The sequence below is a fragment of the Talpa occidentalis genome, unplaced genomic scaffold (genome assembly GCF_014898055.3).
Source record: "Talpa occidentalis isolate TD23 unplaced genomic scaffold, MPIMG_talOcc4v2.1 talOcc4.4, whole genome shotgun sequence".
NCBI classification, from domain to species: Eukaryota; Metazoa; Chordata; class Mammalia; order Eulipotyphla; family Talpidae; genus Talpa; species Talpa occidentalis.
This window is the reverse complement of record NW_023604295.1, coordinates 120,248,743-120,269,449: the sequence shown is the minus strand read 5'-3', so window position 1 is coordinate 120,269,449 and position 20,707 is coordinate 120,248,743. Positions and strand designations below refer to the sequence as shown.

Below are 20,707 nucleotides of genomic sequence, written 5' to 3'. Positions count from 1 at the left end.
TGCTGCGCCTGCTGCTCCCCTCAGCAGTGAGTTTCGTCAGTCTTCCTGTTCTGTTCCCTGCTCTGGCTCTGGTGAACTCCCTTACCCTCCTGCGCTTCTGACTGTGCCCAGTGCTTGTATAAATAAATATATCTTAAAAAAAAATGTATCCCCAGGCTCAGGGCAAAATATCAGCAAACAGATAGCTCTCATGGTATGTCTGTTCTAGAGAGGAGAAACAGTAAACAAGTAAACAGAGGAGAAAAGTGTGATGAACAACAGCGCTTGACTATGTGCACGCGCCGTCTTAGATGGGGTGGTCAGCTAAGGCCTGTCTGAGGATTGAAGCTAAAACTTGAATGTGGGAAAAGAGCCAATTGCAGGTAACCTGGAAGGGAGCAGCCAACACAAAGATGCAGCCAGGGCCAGACCCTGGGGCAGAGGTGGTGAAATATGCACAGCTGGGTTCAGTGGGCGAGTGGGTTTTCAGCTGGAGTGATGCGACCCCCCACCTCTGCCCAGAGGGTGTTAGAAGATGTACAGATGTCCTCTGGGGTGAGGACAGAGCACTCTTGACTTGTGGGCTGGGATCTGGGGCACTAAACACCAGACACTGACCTGCGTGGACTCACAGCAGGAGAGTCACAGCAGGAGACTCACAGCAGGAGACCCTTCCTACAGATGGTGTGTCTACTGAGAATCCTGAAGAGCTTCTAAGGCTGGCCATGATTCTGGATTTTATCCTCAGTACAGTAAAAGTGACAGGAGAGTTGTGAGCTTTAAAGGATGATCTTTGAAAGATGACTCTGGCTACTGAGTGGAGAGTGAGTTGTGAAAAGACAAAGGTGAACTCAGGAATTCAACAGGTGCTACCTCCTTAGTTCAGAGTAGAGATGTTGGTGGCCTGGGAAGGGCAAGATTCTGAAGGTTTCAGGAAGTATTTTCACCTTCAAGAAGAAAACTGCTAAATAAATATTAAATACTGTTTCCTACACACCCCTATGTTATCTTTGTTTTTCAAGAGATTTTCCAATTTCAAAATCTCTGGTTTCCTGTATATTCATTTAGGAGAATTTTTGCAGCACCAAATAACAAAGACCTTGCTCGTTCAAATGCAAGTCCTTATCCTCCTGCTCTTTAACCTGCATCCCCATGTGCATTTCAAGTTGTTCCGTGGCTTGGGAAGGTAATCTGTTTGATTGGGGCTTGTAAAAAGAGATAAAATTACACATGCTTCTTGAATAACAATATGTGATTTCTTTCTCTGAAAGGTCAATATGAATTAGCCCTCATATGTCATTTTATAAAACTGGTGCCTAATTCCATGAATAACATGGCCAAGTCCACATTTGTTCTGCTGAAAAAGGTACATTAAGTGAGCATCAGACTCTCTTGATGGGATTACAGGCATTTCAGTACTAATTTTACATGAGCATTAAATTCTTGCAAATAGTTCTCAGGTGCATCTGCTTCTCCCTCACAGGCAATTCAGCTTTCCAAACTGCAGACTCCCCCTCAGTGCTATCTTTTCTCTCCTCATGGCCATCTCTTCTAACCTCACCTCACCGTGCACATGCACCCCTCCCTCATATGGAGAAGAGCCTGCTGCTTACATGGGGGAGGGGAGCCTCTAGGACCCCTGCTGAGCTGAAGGGATGACCAAGAGAGGCAGTTGCAGCAGGTCGTCCCCTCAGAGGTGACGACCTATGGAAGTAAGGAAGTGGGTCCTCCCACAGAATCTCCTCAGAAGGGTCCCAGCCATGGAGGGAGCGGAGGGGACTGGTGTTGGTTGGGCAGGACACCATACCACAGACCTAGAGAGCTGGTGCAGCAACACTCACCCACTTTCATCCTGCCTTGGAAGAAACAGAAAGTGGGGAGGCCTGTCCCCCCACTAAAAGACAAATCTTTAAATCATCACCCAACATGCATAAACCAAACTTCCAGGAATTAAAAAAGCAAGTGTTCTCATTTAACTATGAAGACCGGGGAAGAGATCAGGGACACTGGCCACAGGGCCCATGAGAAGGGATGCTTCCTCACCCACCATTAAGGGCAGAAGCCACAGTCATTATCAGAAAAAAAGAGCAATGGTCTGCATCAAAAAATACTCTCCCATTGAGTGAATATACCACAACATCTTTTTTTTTTATATATTATTTTTATTGAGGTAATGTTGTTTTATAACACTGTATATGATTTAGGGGTATAGTTCCATACCTCTTCAGATGTGTGTTGCCACACCAAACTCACCATCGAAGCACATGTAATTCTCCACCATTTTCCACTGGGCCACTTCCTTCTTTGTTTCCTACCCCACCTCTCCTCTGGTAGCCTCAATTCTGCAGTCAGTTTTCCAGGCATATGACAACTTCTTTAGCCAGTCATCTGATCAACTGCCAGCTAACCATGCTAATTTGGACAAGGTTACCTTCTTGGGCTCCAGAAATATTGGTGATCAAAAGTTCTTTCAGATCCTGATTATTCTCAGACAATGATTCCTAACTCAGTTCAAGATCTTTACTGCTCCCCTACACTCAAGAAAGCATCCCATCACCCAGCTCCTATTTCACTCCTATTTCTCTTGCAATTAATTAGTAACTTCACCTGATGTGTCCCCACTGGCTCCTGAAAACACCATTGGCACACCAAAAAAAAGCACACCGCTGCTTTTCTTTCTTTCTTTGCATCTCTTTCTCCCTCCACCAACTCTTAAGTTCCCCTAAAGGGAAAAACTAATGTTATCATTTTTTTCTTTGAAACTCCAGTTTTTACAGCTATACCTGACACATATTAGATATTCAATAAATGCCTGCTATTGAATGAATGGGTAGGGAAGATATAAAAATAGAAATAAGCCTAAGTCAAATCAAAACTCAAGATCCAGCTTGCTGAAAGTCATATATTCTGCCTGTAAGATCCCGAACTTCTTAGAATTAAAGAGAGGAATTTTAGCTATTATAGCAGTAATTTTCAGACATCACAGTTTTTAATACCCTATGTCTCCATTGAGATATACCAGTTTCACAGGATTTTAGAAATACTAGGTTTTATTTAGCCTTTATGGAATGGCTTATATTTGTAAATAGCTAGTACAAAATTGATGACTAGAAATTCCAAATCCCTTCCTCCATGACTTCATTCCTGTTTAAGCTGTTCCCAGAAGGGGAAAAAAAAAACAAAAACCCAAATCAGAGAATTTAAAACAGGTCACATCTTGTCTTCATAAGCCTTGATCCTTTCACTTATTTAAAATTCGAAACCACCCTGACCTCATAATTAGAATTGCTAAAGAACATGGGTAGTTCACGTGGGATTCAACCCCTGGCCTGCCTGGCCAAATGACCAGAAATAACAAAACCTTGCTGGTGTGGAGCTGGGGAAGGAGGGATTAGACTCTGACAGCAGAGATGACTTGGAATGTGGCAAAGCCAGCCTGGGCCAGTTCCAGTTGCTTGGGTTTGTGGGGCTGAGATCCAGTGCATTGTCAAAACTTCTGGGCAGTGGCCAAATATTCGATGAGCTTTCGGTCAATCAGGGAGGACTTCATACAAGTGAGCCCGGCCTCAGGAAAGGGTTGACAGGAAAGGGAAAGGCAGTTGATTGTGCCCTTCCTCCCTGCTGTCCTCCCTCAGCTGAGCAGTTGCTGCTGCAGGGCTGGGCAGGAAGGCATACCCGCAAGTGTGGACTCTCTATGGTGTCCGCAAGGAAAATGGAATAAGTGTTTTTTTCTTTTTTTAAAGATTATTTATTCATGCATATAAGAACTGGGGTACAGGCCAGATGCATGGGAGGATGAGAGGATGCACCAGAGACAGAGTGAGGATCAGAACAGGGAGATTGACTGAAATACACAGCTGAGGGGAGCAGCGGGCAAGACAGGAGAGGTCTGCTGTGCCATGTAGGATTCTATCTGGCGGGCTGGAATCTAGCCCGCTGCTGCAGAGGCTGCCTGCAGACAGCTTCACAGCAATGTGGCAACCACCGGCACCACCAGGGGAGGCCCTGTTTTTTCTAAAATATTGCCCACAGTCAACAAGCAGTGTGAGCATCTCCAGCTCTTTGTTGCTGGATTGTGTGGGTCATCATCCATTTTGTTAGCCTAATTTGCAACTTGAGAGACCTGTTTCTAAGTGCCATCATTTTTATTTCTCCCATCCACTGTGCCAAGAAGTAAGTACTATTGAGGCTTATTAGTGCTGTCCTGGAGGTGGGGAGAAGCCACTGCAAGACCTGCTACCACTACAGGCTTAATGATAATAATTCAAACCACCAGGAGCAGGAGGTTTGGTAAACTCCACAAGGGTCTAATCTGGGGGGCACAAAGGGAAGGCCCTGGAAGGTGGTGGAGAAGGAACTCTTTATTGCTGTTGGGGAGTCCTATGAATTTTACATTTGCTTTAAGGTTATTTCGAAGGCGTGCCTTTGTGTGAAGGGCAAGTCTCACTGGAAGGCACCACAGTCTTCTTGGCTAAACAGAATGGATGCCAAGGCAATGAGACCATGGGACAGTTTAGCGCAACTCCTCATAGCTTAGCATAATGCCCCACAGTAAGAAAACTATAAGGAAAGATAAGAGGTCTTGTTAAATATTAAGATAGTATTAGAGATTGGAGGGACAGGCCAAGAGGGAAACGTGAGGAGCATGGGACACCCTGAAGGCTTCAAAGTACCCAAATAATCTGACTTAAAAGGGAGAGCTGGGAAGGGCTGATGTTCACTTTACCATTATTCTTTAAACAGTGTGTATAGTTTTTATACCCTGCTTCTCCTGTATGTCTGATACATCTTAAAATAAAATGATAGATTTAACTCCCTCCAAAAAATAAAGACCCAGGGGCTGAAAGGAACTGATCTAGATCTTAAAAATGTTGCCAAAATGGGGCCTCCCTGGTGGTGCAGGTGGTTGAGCGCAGCACTGTCTATAGCCTCTGTAGTGCCGGTTCGATCCCCGCCGGCCTCAGAGCAGCCCACATGGCGCAGCAGACCTCTCCTGTAGCACCCGCTGCTCCCCTCAGCAGTGTATTTCGTCGGTCTGCCTGTTCTGTTCCCCGCTCTGTCTCTGGTGAATCCTCTCACCCTCCGGTGCATCTGGACTGTACCCCGGCTCTTGTGTAAACAAATCTTTAAAAATAAAAAAAAGTTGCCAAAATAAAAACGGTAAGTTTTTTTTTAATTTTTTAAAAAATTTTTGCGTAGAAAAACTGAGGTATGGGACAGAAGCACGGGAGGTGAAAGGAATCACCAGAGAAAGAGTGGAGAGCAGAACAGGCAGATCTACTGATACACACTGCTGAGGGGAGCAGCGGGCGAGACAGGAGAGGTCTGTTGCGCCATGTGTGTGTCAACTCCCTGGCCGGGGATCAAACACCCGTAGTGTTGATAGAAGACCTGAAGTGAAAATGTAAAATATAAGCCATAGAGTCAGTACAGATCTGCAGACCTCCCCCCCTCCCCACCATCTTTCTGTCTTTGTGCCTTCAGTGGTAAAAATTTTGCTGACAGGAAAACACTTTATGAGAGTCAGAAGCACTAGAGCTTATCTATGAATTTGAGAGTATAACCGCCATCCTGCTAGCCAGCCAGGGTAGGACTGATTTAATACACTTCTTCCCCAAAGTTAAAAGGTTCAAATAACGCCTCCTCTCTGGCAGCTGGAGTTCTGACACGAGGTAGACGAGGTAGACACAGAAGGAAGCCCTCCTGTCATGGTTACGTTTTGGGTGGGGTTCTGTGCTCCTGTGCTGGGGGAGGGTCTGGGGAGGGTCTGTCCACCCAGACCCTCTAATGTGCTCTGTGCTCCAGCTCGATCATTTCTATTTGGTTTCATTCTTTACGTGCTCATTTTTCCCTGAGTCTTCACTTGGCTAAGTCCTCTGTATTTGATTCCTTTGATGGTATTGTTAAAATCAACCATTCCTCTAATTATTTCCTGTTCCACTTCTTTGAACCCCTTCCAGTTGCCTGCATCTCTCATGTTGCTGGGTGTTTAGTACAGTCTGGATGAAGTTCAGGTAGAATCAGGTAGACCAGCTGTTGGCACCCAGGTCACTTGTAACAGCAAAGATGGTTTTCAGAGGGCAGAGGACTTACAGCCAGCAAACCATGCCCATCAGGGGCAGGTGCTCAGTAACTGCTCAAATGCAGGAATTAATAGTGCCCTCTTTTAAACCGCCTGGATTATAAGCAAACTTGAAGGTAAAGTGCTTTCCCCGCCTGCCCTCACCTGGGTATCCTTTTGCATTCAGGCTTTTCTTTTCAACCTAATAGGTTATTTCACAGTTTATTCCTTTGATCCTTTAGTTTTCAGGTTTCAAATTTAAATTTCCTTTTGCTTCCTTTTCATATAGTTAACCCCATTAGTTTAATTCTTGTCATAGGATTTGGCTAGTAACCTTATTTACCAGATTAGCAGTATTTATAAAATATTCTATTTTGCCTTTCTCCGAATAACTGATGAGCATATTTGTATTGTCTCATTTTTAATTTCTTTTTAATAAAGAGTAGACATTGCTTCTGAGTTTGTTAATTTTCAGTGTTTTTCTATTATCCATAATTAGCATGATTCTCCATAATCATTCTCTGACACAGGTTTGGCTTGAGAAGAATAAAGATATTGTCTTAAAGTGGTAGGATGTCTGAGATTTGCTTCAAAATAAAATAGTGGGATGGGGGGAGTAGCAGGGTTATAAGTGAAAGGAGATTGCCACAGATTGAATGTTGCCTGAGTTGAGTTGTGGTACATGGGGTTCAGTGCACTGTTCAACTATGTAAATGAAATGTTTCCATAATGAAGATTTTTGTAAGGCCAAAAATATTAGGTTGTCAGAAAAGTCATTACATATTTTTTCCTTGAACTTTCCCAACAACCCAATATATAGAAACGTAATATAAAACTGATCCTGTGAATTATCTTAGGACTTGGAGAAAGGAAACTCCTCCATCATCCCACCACTGTCCTTGCCATTTACTGGGGACACAGTGAACCCCTGCACTCATTGAGACCTTTAGCTCGTCCCCTCCTCTCCTTTTCCTTGCACACTCTCATCTGCACATTTTGCTTTGCCGGCGCGGGCCTGATGCCTCATGTCTGCAAAGCTGGGTGTCTGCATTTCACTCCTTCAGCAGCCTGCCATCCCTTCATTATATTTCAAATCTTATTTTATGATGTGGACATCTCTATGCTGCCTCCCTGGCACTCTGGTTAAGGCCTCCAGGTTATGTTTTGATACAAAATTTTCTCAACATCAGTCAACATATAAAATATGTATGGGCCAGCTTTTGTGGCTTCTTCAAGTCTGTCTCCATTTCAGGTTCATGTACTACCCAGCCAGGTCTTGCTTTCCTACTATTTCCAATTTCTTTCCCTTCCATCCTCCAATACTCACTCTCTTCTCCAGGTACACCAAACTTCTATCATCTGTGGATGACTATGTTTTCTTACACCTCCAAACTGTTGACCATACCATCCTCTAGACTGAATCCTCCAGAGATTTGAACAACTTTTGTTTCTACCTTAAAACCCAGTACAAGCATGACTTCTTTTGGAAGTCTTCCCTGAGCTTCCACATTGAGTGGAACATCCCCTCCATTGCCTTTTCCCATAGTGCTCTGACTCTACCCACTCTAATGCCTGAAACCCAACTGGGTTGATATGTTGAACTGCTGGTACATTTTGTTCCCTTTCTAGTTATCAACTCTTTGACCGCTTTCCACATTTTCTCTCCAACACCCAACCCAGTTCCTACTACATAGTAGGCATTTGAATAAATAATTGGATGGACAGAGGAATGGATAAATGAATTATCTAGTCTTTGCCTGCTAATTTCCCTCTTTGACTTCCCTGATCCATCTGGCCTCAGCTATAACCCAACTGCCCCATCTCGACTGAGTCTTTCCTATTTGGTGCTTCATCCAAATGAGTGTGGTACACAATAATTTTTAGATGAAACTCAGACAAATGTCGCTTGACTTGTATTTACATTCATATATATTCAAGAGGAAAATAGCACATAAAACCTGTGATTTCACAGAGAATATTGCTTAGGATGCAGCAAACATAGGTTGTGCCATGGGAATCAACCTTCCTAGACCTCATAAATCAGGGGCAAGGTGCTCAGTTACTATAGTAAATGTCCAAGCCCTCAATATCAGAATACTCAGTCAAGCCCAGGGGAAGCAAAGACCACTAATGGATAGGGATTAGGGGAAGGAATCTCACTCAGTGAAGCCCATGGCATCTCTGTGTTTTTATTCAATGATGCATTGACGTGTCACTTCCTCACGTTACAGAGTGTATATACTTAAATATAATTGATAGAATAGTTAAATATATTTTGAAATGTCTGGCCACATGCTCATGTGAGTTTAGATTTTAATTTGGATTAGTATAAAAGCTGACAGATCTGTCTTATTGATGTGGGTCCTCATCTTTACTTGAAACTATTGATTAGGATATCCAGCTATTTTTTGGTTTAAAAATAAGTTCCATCCATCTCTATAAGAAACATATAATCAGTTATACATTTTATAAATCAATTTGGTTTACCCTATTTTTTGTTCAGTGTTTTTACTTTTCATTTTTAATAGCTTAATAACAGTTTTTATAGAATTTACTATAATTCACTAAATCTAATATACCATTGGCACATAAAACACATTGTTAATTTATGTGCTACTCAGAACATCAGAGATATTGCCAACTATACTTGCAAGATGCCATTGATCCCAAGACACATCCCAATTTCAGAGGTGTTAAAATTATTTTTATAGTGTCTTAAAATCGATGAAATGCAGTACATGTACAAATCACTTTTATTTTAGCAGATAATACTTATAGTCTATGTCTTATAGTGATATAACTTCTCTTTTTGAATGCATTTAATTTTTGAGAGTTGATTTAAAGAAAAACATGATATAAGCAGAAGTAGAGATGCAATATAGTTCAGCAACTGAATGGAGGTGATATCTTATCCATGCTGACCTCACACTGGTTCACCTTCCCCAACACCTCTTATACTGTACTCCTATCCCACAAATGCAGAGCCTGGCTTCACCAAGGCTGGGAGAGACTTGAGTAATTATGCTTCTGCTCAGGATGAGAAATGTGGCTATAACTCACTGAAGCCATTTTATAAGAGTGAAAAGAAATTCCTAGGGAATAGACTTATTAAAGTTATTGGAGTAATCTAGATTCGCTGATACTTAAATAGCAGCATGCTCAGAGGGATCTCTTTTGTTTTTTTGTTTTTTTTTTAACTTATTTTCCAAGAAGTGAAGAAGGAAAAAAGAGCACTTTCATCTCAGTTGCTGGGTAATTTATTTACTAATAAGCTAACAAATCTCTAGTCACTCAGTTTCGGTGGTTATCAAGGCAAAGAACAGTCTACTTTGTTTTTCATTTACCAGTTGACAATACTGATAAGTAATTATAAGTAACTTGAAGCAAAATGTATTTCATTGGGAAAGCACAATACGTGACTAATATCCTATTTTCAGGATAGGAAAGTGAAAAGAGAATCATTTTAGATGGAGTTGGAAGAAACTATTAAGTTTCCAACAGGAAGATGCTGGGTTTTGTCCACCATCTGTCTGTTCCCTGCCAGGGATTCATTCATGATTCTTCCAGGTCCCACCCTGCACTGGTTTCAGTCCTTGGACTGATGGGTACTTTGTGCTGTATTTCCCGGGAGCACCTTGCATAATCCTTAATTTACTCAGTGCTTGTCTTGAAGGTTATTGGGAATCATTAGCCAGAATGCAATGAGCAGGAGGTCACACGTCATATAGGCTTCACTGCTTGCACAGAGCCTGTTTTTGCAAACTTAATTTTGCAGGTTTTAATGTAGGTGTAATTGAGAAGATAAATTGAACACATATGCATGTCCTAATAAAGGTCTTCCTCAGAGTCAGCAAGTATTCACATCATATTAAGCATGAATGCGCTTATTACAGTATAATAAAATGGAAAGGCCTCATAATAGAAGATTATTTATAGGGTATTAGTTATTAGTATAATTTAAAAATATAATCAAGTAACAATTACCAAAAATGATAATATTGGAGCTACAGCTGTTTCCACTCGCAAGTACTAATAATACTAGCAATAATTCTATGTAGTTATGCCAATTTAAAGCTAAACCTCTTCCAGGTTCTTTTTTTTTTTTATCCTTTGGACTATGTTTTTATTAGATCATTGCTGTATAACTTTATAAAAACTATTTTCTAGTCTTCATAAAATTTATTGACAACCCTCACTACATCTTGAAATTCATTCATAGATTAGAATAAAATTATAAAAAATAACCTTAGACTCAAATACCCTTTCTCTATGCAGATACAGTGTTCGGAAAGCCAAATATATTTAGGAAGCAGCCTCATTGGGACTTGGTGTCTTAGGTCTCAGAGCCTGAGACAAGGATTTGGGTGCAGGTAGTTTACAAAGGGATAAAGCTGTAAGGAGAGAAGCAGGAAGAGGGAGGGGGGAATTGACAAATAGGATGGAGATTAGATGGTCTGTCTTTAGTCCCATAAAGTCAGGGATAAACTGCACCATGGATGATGGCTCTGAACCTTCAGAGATGATACTCACAGCAGCTGGGGGGTAGGTGTAGTGGCCAGGAACAGGGATCTGCTTTGAGCACTAGTAGCACTAAGTACATTTGGTGATGAGGCAGAGGAGGGTAGAAGGGAAGGGGGACAAAGATGGTTCCCAGGTTTGTGGCATCAACAAGTGAGTAGGTTTTTGTATGTAACACATGCGCCAAAATCTAAGATTATAGAAAAAATGACAAGACTCTTCATTTTTACCAATAGTCTTTTAGATTTTACTTTCTAGATTAAAAAATAACAAGCTTCTTGATATAATTAGCATAGGATTGTTTTTCCATTAAAAAATATATAATTTTTTTAAATGTTGCTTTTAGATTTTTTTCCATTTATTCTCCTTGCTATGAAAAACAGATCCGAATGGTTCGGGTGCTCTAAAAATTGAAGATTCACCTAAGGAAAACCCCAATATTATGTTAGCTTTCAATGAAGGTAGTTAAGCCTTGTTCTTGTGCATCTCACTTTAGTTCAGGGGTCATCTAATTATGGACTGTGAGCCAAATCCAGCCTACAAGCTTTTCTTGTATAGCCTGAGAGCTAAGAGTTTTGACTTTTTGAAGAGTTGCTTTAAAAAAAAAAAAGACTGTGGGGCCTCCCTGCTGGCGCAAGGGGTTTAAGCACCGCACTATGAAGCAATTCACAGCCTCTGCAGCACAAGTTCAATCCCCTGATGCCCAGGGAGCAACCCATATGGTGAGGCAAACCTCTCTTGACTTGCCCACTGCTCCCCTCAGCGTGTGTTTCAGTCAATCTGCCTGTTCTGCTCCCCACTCTGTCTCTGGTGAATCCTCTCACCCCCCACACCTCTGGCCTGTACCCCACTCTTGTATGCATAAATAAATAAATAAATATTAAAAAAAAAAGACTGTGCACCAGTGACAGTCTGACCATAAAGCTGAAAACATTTGCAATTCAGTCTTTACAGAAAACGTTTTCCAGTCCCTGCTATAGTCCATTATAACCTCAGACTTTTCTTCAGAAGTGTGCCAACTCAATCCATATTTCGAGAGATAATCTGATATTCAAAAACTTCAAGCTGGTAAATGATTTCTAAGACAAATTTATTCATAAAATTATTTTATAAAAAGACTCATCAGATATTATATAAATTCTAGCTAACTGAACAATTATTTCAAATGGAGTCTTAAAAAAATTCAGTATCATTCATTTTAAGTAAAATATCCATAATTAACTGTTTTATAAAAATACTACCACATCTTATGATTATTGTAAAGAATGGAAAAATTCAAATAGATACAAGGGTTAAAAACTCACCTGCAATCTTACCAGCTACACTAAACCACTGCTAACATACCTTTTTTTTAGACAAATATCTCATTTTTTAAATCGTAGATCACATTGTATGAATAGGATGCCCTTTTATTCAGTTAATGTTATAATTTTCAAAAAGCATCTTATTTGACTGCACTTACTCGACAGTATGAATATGTCACAATTCACTTAAACATCTTCCTATTTTTTGACATTTAAGCTGAAACTAATTTTTCACTATTGTAAATGCCACAATGAGCATCTTTATGCATACATCTAGATCTTCATTTGTTTCCTCAGGCTAGATTTTTAGATAACTAGTATTAGCTTCTCCCCCCTCCCCCCCTTGTGTTCCTCGTCTTCCTTACAACCTCTTTTTCCTTCTCTGAGGTCTACACATGACATGGTGATTTGGCCTTTTTTCTCATGGGCACTGACTTCCTAGTTACAGTTCCAGGCCCTGGTCTCTCTCTGAACTCCAAAGCTACTTATCCAAACACCTATTTGTTATCTCCACTTATGTTTTACCATCTCAAACAGAAAATGCCCCAAAAGGATTCAGTATTTCCCCTCTTTCAGTTCCTTACCCAAACCCTCTCTTCCTTATTGTCTATTTCAGTAAAAAGACATCATTTCCCATGAACCTGGAACTCATCACACTTCTCTGCCTCATCACCCCCTCTATTCAGCCATTCCTGTTGATTCTACCATGTCAAAACTTCTGAAATAATTCTGTTTCTATCTACCCAACTCCCATTAAGTCACATTCATCTCTCCTGGACTTCTGTATTTGCTTTCTAACTGGTCTCATCACATCATTCTTGCTCTGTTCTAACCTCCTGTCATTTTCACAATTCCCCACCATCAAGATAGTTTCTAAAGATGTCGCTCAGCCTTCACAACCATCCTAACATTGAAAATGATAGTGCAAAATAATTTTAAGTGATTACACAGCTGTTGGGATAAAGATCTTAATGCAACTCTGCTCACTTTTCAACCCTCACCTTGCCATTTTCCCCAAGGTCTGACCCCTGTCCTGGCATTCTCCCTCCTTCCCTGGCTCTTCGCATCATTGTTCAGTAGCTTATAAACTATAAATTGTTGTGCATCCCCCACAGAAACATCTGTTTCTCCACTAAACTGAAGTTCCATTTTAAGCAAATGTTTGCATCTTTCCCCTCTCATTCTCTCAGTGCCTGCCATGTAGTAGTAGATGCTCAAGAAATTATTTGTTGAATTCATGTCATAGGGTATAAACTTTATGTAGACATTTAAAACCAACTATCACATAGTATTCCAGAAAGTTTGTATCAACCATCTTGTAAACCCACCAGCAGTAATGATTATTCCTTTGCTCACATCCATCTTAACACCAAAAATTATATGAAATTATAGTTTTAAACAATTTTAAGTGCTTTTACAGGCAAAATGTTATCTCCTTACTATTAAAGTTGCATTTCATAAAATACAGATGAAATTGAACAGTTTTCACATAGATAGCCTCTCCTATGTTTCCTGTAAATTTTAAATTCATGACGTATTGCTTTTATTGAATCCTTTTAGTTGGGCTATTTTGGAAATCTACTTAGGTTGTCTCCTTATAAAAACACCACCAGCAAACTTACTTAACTTCATGTGAAAATTTGGGGAATATTGTTCCCAAAGGTTCATGTTTCTGATGATTCCCCCTTACCTTGGGCAATCATATAATTTGTGTAAAGTGGGACACTTCTGTGATTGAAGAAGGGCTCTATTAATAATTAAGGGCATAAAGACTAAGACTAAGGGTATAAAGCAAGCAGGAACACCTGTACAAGCCGTGGTCTATAGTCTCCACAACTCTTTCATGCAGCTAAGAGCATAGGTCCAAGTGGTCATCCAGGGATAAACTAAAAATAAACCTGCTTTTGTTCTAAATTTTATTGTTTTTAAAGATTTATTTTATTTATGCATACAAGAACTGGGATACAGGCCAGAGGTGCGGGGGGTGAGAGGATTCACCAGAGAGAGTGGGGAACAGAACAGGCAGATTGAAATACTCTGCTGAGGGAAGCATCAGGCCAGTCAGGATAGGTCTGCTGCACCATGTGGGTAGCTCCCTGGCCGGGGATCAAACTTGTGCTGCAAAGGCTGTGGAGAGCTTCATAGGTTGCCTCTTAACCCCTTGCGCCACCAGGGAGGCCCTGTTCTAAATTTTAATAGGGGTGCCTCACCTGCTACCTCTGCTGCCCACTTCCCCCACTCACTTTACCTGATGCCCCTCAGAGGCATTAACAATGTCATGCAACTCTTTTCGTGCTGAGGCCAGTGGCCAGAGAACTATGGGACTGCTTGCCCACTCTGCAGAGCTTATCTGAGGCAGAGCCAAGTCTCCTGGAAAAGCTCTCTCCTGTTCCACCAGGCGCCTCCCTCTCCACTCTGAAACACATTCCTCTGCTTACATTGCACTGACAATGCCAACAGCTATTTTCAGATTTTAGAAAGCTTCCAAACTTATGTCAGGAAGTGACCAGAACAGTTTTAACTTCCTAGAGTCCTGCAAGGATGTTCTGTTTTGACAAGCATAACACATCAAAGGACATGACACATAATTTCAAATGCAGTTCATCTAATATTGGGTTTACATGCACATGGGTTTCAACGCCTATCACATTCATGCAGGCATCTACAAATGTCCATCTTTTACCTAATGTCCTTTTATGTCATTTATACCTTCACTGAAGCTCAAAAAACAAATTCAGAGTTGCTTACAAATTTGCATTTTCCAGAACTGCTAGGAACTTAAGTAGAGCGCAACAGAAAACTTGTGGAAAAAGAAAAACTAGGAGAGCTTAGGTAAGTTGACTTTTTGTCAATGCCATCCGATCCGAGCTATAACGTTATTAGGAAAAGGGTAAGTTTTCCAGCTATGTCAACAGAAACCAAATTCCCTACCAATGAAGTTCCTAGTAAAGCCTCTGTCTACTGTTGTATATTGTGTACTGCACAATTCCAGGGGTGCCACTTACATTGCCATCTATGGAAGCAGTGCTAATGATCCCTACTGGCAGGGGTCTGTGGTCCTTTGTACAATGCTACTGACACTGTATGAAGCAGTTTGGGCTACCTGCTGAGCCCCTAACTTGCACGTCTAGCACCTACTATTGTCTAATAGTTTTGTCCCTTTGCATAACCAGAGCTGTTTCATTTGCCAATGCCTACAGACTTTTCAGGATAATCTTCATTTCAAACATAGCTTCACCTCATTTCTGTAAGCACTGTAGTATCTGACGAGCCAAGTGTCCTGGTTTCAGGTTTAGAAAATAGGTCATTGGAGCTACCTTTTAAATGCTGAAATGTGCCTAGATTTTGCCATTTCATTTTTACTAAGGAAAACACAGAAAATAAATGCAATCTCATGGTCTGCTAGAAAATCAAAACATTTAAGATTTTTCAAGGAATATGTATGAAAGTATAGCTCTGTGAATGAAAAAAAGTTATTTTAGGTGTATATCAGGTTCATTATTCACACACACACACACACACACACACACACAAATTTAAGACCAACAGATTGATTCTACAAAGATAAAGGAGAAACACCATATATCCAGTCTGCCTAATAAAGACAGACTTTGGTTTTGAATTAATGAAGGAACAAACTTGGTGTCTTCCAATAATGGAATCATTCAAAGACATTTTAATACTCTATTTCTCATAGATTTTAAGATGAAATCCAGAGGTTCCTTAGGCTGGAAGAAACCTTTAGCTCACTCATTCATTCTTTACTTACCACTGTGATCATGCAGTTCAGTTCCTTCATGAGACTTGAGGTCACGCCCTTAGTTAGAGAAGACACTGGAAGCAAAGCCCAGATGTTATATATCCAGGACACTTCCCACCACAGTGCTGTTAACTATTTGAACATACTTGCATTCAGGTGATGAAATAGGAGAGCAGCTGTGTACTGCATGTGACTTGCATGTAATTCATGTAATAAAGATGAGATACAACCCCCTTTGCCAGCTATTTCTTTATTACTCCAAATGCCACAACTTACAGAAGATCCAGCATTAGGGCTAATAATTTCAGAATTAGCTTGGGAATTCTGAATAAATCTTCTTTGCACCTATTCATACTCCTTATGATTTAAACATTTCAATCATGTCTTTCCTCAAAGGTTGCCTTTTTCAGATTAAGTCCTATAAATAGCAAGAATCTCAGAGGATCATTGAGTATTTATTAGTCCAGTTTCATACCCACAAACCAGAAATCCAACACCCCAAATTTCCTGGCGGCTACCTTCTTAAAGGACTTGTTTCATGAGGGTGGGAAGAGCACAAGGGACTATGGTGATGGTGTGCAGGTGAACTGGTTGTAGAAATTCTAAGGGGGCTACACCTGAGAAAAGAAAGCAAACTGTTAAAAAAAAAAAAACTGATGTAAAATATATACAAATAGGGCCTCCCCAGTGGCGCAGTGGGTTGGGTGCAGCACTCTGAAGCTGTCCGCAGCTTCTGCAGTGCCTGTTCGATTCCCCGGCGGCCAGAGAGATTCCCACATGGCGCAGCAGACCTCTCCTGCCTCACCTGCTGCTCCCTTCAGCAGTGCTTTCGGCCCTCCTGCCTGTTCTGCTCCCCACTCTGTCTCTGGTGAATCCTCTCACCCTCCCGTGTCTCTAGACTGTACCCCAGCTCTTGTATAAATAAAAAAAATCTTTAAATATATATATATATATAAATAAATCAATTAAATATAAAAAAATTAAAGGACTTGTTTCAGAGGGAATTTGAAGCATGTAGTTCATAGCAATGTGAAATTTCATTTCTGATATGTCTATACTCTTCCTTTATACAATTAACTCCTCCAACTTACTGTTGCTGTGCTAGAGGTTGGGGGTGTCCTGGGCAGGGGAGGAACTGAACACACTGACCACCATCCCTCTGCAGGAGAGGGAATGGCATTACTTTACCCTACTGCAAAGAAAACCTTTGGCATTGATCAGAGGTACTAAGCTTTTAGCTCAGTGACAAAGAAGCCAGGTTCAAGTTCAGCTCTGCCACCCAGACTTCCAGCTTTTTAACTTCAGACAAGTTACATACCTTATCTCTTCAGTTTCCTCACCTATAAATAGGGATATGAGTTTCTTCATAGAGTTTTTGAGGATTAAATGAATTAAACATTATTATTAACTCCAATAGCAAACATAGTTGGAGCTCTTATTGCATCCCAACTACACTGAAAGACAGAAATGGTTTCTCCCAACATGGAATTTAGCACATGTTTTTACAACATGAGCCCTGATCCACTTAGGTCAATGTAACCAGATTTTGTTATAAACGAATTAGGCCATGATTCTACAAAATGAGTTTTATGAAACTTTTTCAAGTTAGATTTGTTTTTATATGTATATGTGGCCTGGATTTTGGTATAAAATGGATTTGTTGATCCTAGTAAAGAGAAACAATCAAACAGCAGCTTGGATACAGTGTGCCTGATAAGTGGTTTTCTGGGAGTGGTTTTCTGGCATTTGGAGTAATAAAGAAATAGCTGGCAAAGGGGGTTGTACATGCAAGTCACAGGAGGGTAAGTGTAGGTAGTAGAGGAAATCAGGGAAATGGTTCTTCTAAGGGAACTGAGGAGACCCAGGGCTCACTCTCCCTGCATGAAGAGAAAGGTCTAAGGTAGTAGGGAGGCAGACTCGATATTTCAGAACTCTGTGGTCTAGACTGGGTTGGGGGCAAAGGGTAGTTGAGAGGACAGGACTTAGAGCTGGTCTAGGTTGACTTCCGCTGGACTCGCATCTCTGAGGTCTAATTTAAAAAGGTTGCAGGGTCAAACCCAATTCTAAGCTCCAAATCCCTGACTTGAAGAAATGTTCCTATAAACAGGAAGACAGGATCTTTCAATCACTTTGCAAATCATTGCTCCATCCTGTTGGACCTATCTGTAGACTGTTGCCAGCCTAGAAGCTGACAGGGCTTCCTGTTCCAAAGTGGGAAGGTTCTTGGCAGGAGATGGAAGGCTGGAAACAGAATGAAAAGCTGGGCTAGTGAGGCACCTTGCATGAAGAAAGGAAAAAAAAAAAAAGGAAGCCTGGTACTTTCCCAACTGATCTAGAATATCCAACCAGAAAATAATTTAAAAGAACAGATAATTCAAAGATGTTTCTATTTGGCTTTGAAATGCCAGGCATTTTTTGGCAGTGGATTCACCTTGCCAAATGTTTTTCTAAACCTTTTTTTTTCTCTTGCATTCCCTGAACACAGACCATCTGGGCAGCAGGGGATGAACTGAGCCCAGGAGGGAGTCTGGTGATGGTTGAAGTCCCATTGCTTAACAACTGTACTGAGATCACAACTCCCCTTATCACCCCAGCAAATCAACACTTCTTTGTCTACCTGTGTCCTGCCAGAGCAGGGGGTTATTTCTGACCCAGTCCTGCCAGTCACACGGTGACCTGAAAAGCAGCTATCCAGTTTCCAGCATTATGCTTTCCACCCACCTCTCTGAACACTCACAGGCTACCTCTGTCCCACTGGGGCAGCCAGCTGACACTGGCTCTGCAGCAACCTCAGAATCAAACCATATTAGGAGCCCTAAGCTGGCTGTTTACAGATGTTACCGTAAAAGACCTTCTAAGTTCTGTTTTACAGAAGAGCTATAAAGGGGCCAGAGCAGAAGGCCCCTTTCCTGTTATTCATAGGATTGCTGCTTCCAGACAAATTCAAAGATTATCTTCTCTGGCTCAGGCCTACCTAGGAAAGTAGTTTCATTGAAATCACTTAACAAAGGGTCTCTGCCCCAAGTCCCCATTAAGACCTACAAGAAATGCAGGGTGACAGCCACTCCTTACTAAAGAATCCCAAGTATTCCCTTGTTCCTCCCTTCAGAGGGTGCCCAGCTGGGGTGGGGGCCTGGTCCAGGCTAGAACTGACTGGGAATAATTAGTAACAGGCCCAGATCTGGAGGTTCAGGGGAACTGGTTTTTCCCAATCTGTTATAAAATTAGGTGCTTTTTTTTTCCTTTTCAACCTTCCCCCCCCCCCAGCTTTATGGCGGCATAATGGACGCAGAATCATAAGATGTTTAAAGTGTGTATCTTGGAGATTTGTGAAAGGATCACCCCAGGTAGTTAATTAACACAGCCATCACATATTTGTCTGTTTGTTGTTGTGGAGAACATTTAAGTTCTAAGCACTGTTTTTCATAATCACCAGAAGAGAGGGCATCTCCTGCTGCCCCATTTCTTTCAGGTCAGAATGGTGGGTTCCCAGGAAATTCTAGATCCTAAAAAGGTGCTGTGACCTTGTAAATTTTCCAGGTGTAGGGGACGTCCTATTCTGGGGGCCTGTTCCTAAAGCGCGAGCCGCCACACTGGCGCTGGCCTGCTCTCTGAAACTGCCCGGCAGAGGTTTCTTTGAATTCGTTTCCTCAAGAATTTAAGGCAGCAAAGCCAGTGATCGTGGCAGGCACCTCATCAGCCATTCACTTCCCCCTCCTTTTAGGTCCCCAGGACTGGAGGTGCCTGGGGCGGGAGGGAGGGGGACTGCTGAACGCCCCGACCTTTAGGACAGATTCCCTCCATGAACAGGAGTCCATCTTACTCACGCCTCATCCCCCAACACCCCGCACCCCGCTCTGAGGTCACCCCCGCCTGCAGCCGGGAGGGGAGGAGACCTGAGCTAAAGCAACAGGTTCCACCCGCCGCCTGAACTTGGAGGGAGTCGCCGGCTCCCAGGCGGGCGGCGGAGGAAGCGGCGAGGAGGGAGGCGGCAGGATGATGGTGCACGACCGCCGGGACCACGTCACTCGGCGCCCACGCAGGCCCTGTACGCGCGGGGCGAGGGGTTCTTCACGAGGTCGCCTGCGGACTCGCGCGGGGTCGGGGGGCTCCTGGTTGCCGGTGGGGTGCCCGGGGTCTCAGCAGGTACCGAGCCCCGCGAGGACGGCTCGCGGCGGGCCCCGGAAACACAAGTGTGCTCGGGGGATCAACGCGGACCTCCCCAAGGCGCCGCCCCTGCTGATCCCCCGAGCCTGCGCCCCAACGCCCGGCGCCCCCTCCCCGGCCTTTGCCCGGACTCTCCAGCCCCAGCCGCCCCCGGCCTCCCACCCGGTCAGCAGCCGCGAAAACCAGGAGAGTGGACCACGCTGCGCCGGGCGCCTCTGGGCATGCTCCGGGGAGGGACCCGCCCCGGGGGGGCGTCCGCCCCGGAGGCGCCTGCGGAGACCCCCGCGCCCCGGGTTTCCTCCCGCCGCAGGCCCCGCGCCAGTGCGCCGCGCGCTCCCCCCATTCTCCCCACCCCGCGCCCTGGCGTGGCCAGCCCCGCGCCCGGGGCCGCGCGCCCTGGGGGCGGCTGGCACACAGCTGCCCTGCGCTGGCCGAGAGCGCCCCCATCCCGAACCTCGTGGCGAGCCAACGACGGGCGGCGGGGCGCGAGGCGGGCGTGCGGCTCCGCGCTGCCCGCGGCTCCCGGGAAAGTGGCGCGCCGGGGGCGGGCGGGCCCGGCGGGCGGGGCCAGGCGCGCGGCCGGGCGGGGCGGGGCGGGGCTGGCGGCCGAGGGGTGGTCTCGGCGTCCCCGGCGAGGTGCGAAATTAGTAGCCGCCCACCCTCTTTCTGGTGCCCGCCCCCAAGGAATTATTATCTGGGCAAGTGTCTGGGTCTCGGAGACTCCTCGGGGCGGGCTGTAGGGGCGCGCCCGGCGCAAAATGGTTGAAACAAAGTCCACGAACGACCCGGGGCCCCTTGGACGGAAAGTGCGCGCCGGTGGCTGGGCACCCCCTTTGCTAAATTGAGGGTTAGTTCCCGGGAGGAAGTCGGGCTGCGCGTGGGGGCGGGGGTGGGGCGGGACCGGGGATGCCTCCCGAG

The 20,707-nt window shown here is 43.5% G+C and overlaps 1 protein-coding gene across 7 annotated transcripts in view; it reads left to right on the top strand.

The window, feature by feature from the left end:
• The window catches only part of LOC119257877 (IQCJ-SCHIP1 readthrough transcript protein), a 657,554-nt gene that overhangs the window by 521,222 nt on the left and 115,625 nt on the right, over window positions 1-20,707 (top strand). Inside the window, exon 1 of one of the 7 annotated variants that reach the window (XM_054700974.1) lies at window positions 19,620-19,670. The exons of 5 other annotated variants lie outside the window; for them this stretch is intronic. The gene's annotated coding sequence lies outside the window, so the exon portion shown is untranslated. Of the gene's footprint in view, window positions 1-19,619; window positions 19,671-20,561; window positions 20,637-20,707 lie in introns of those variants that run through there. One more of the 7 variants, XM_054700975.1, reaches the window with a different exon arrangement.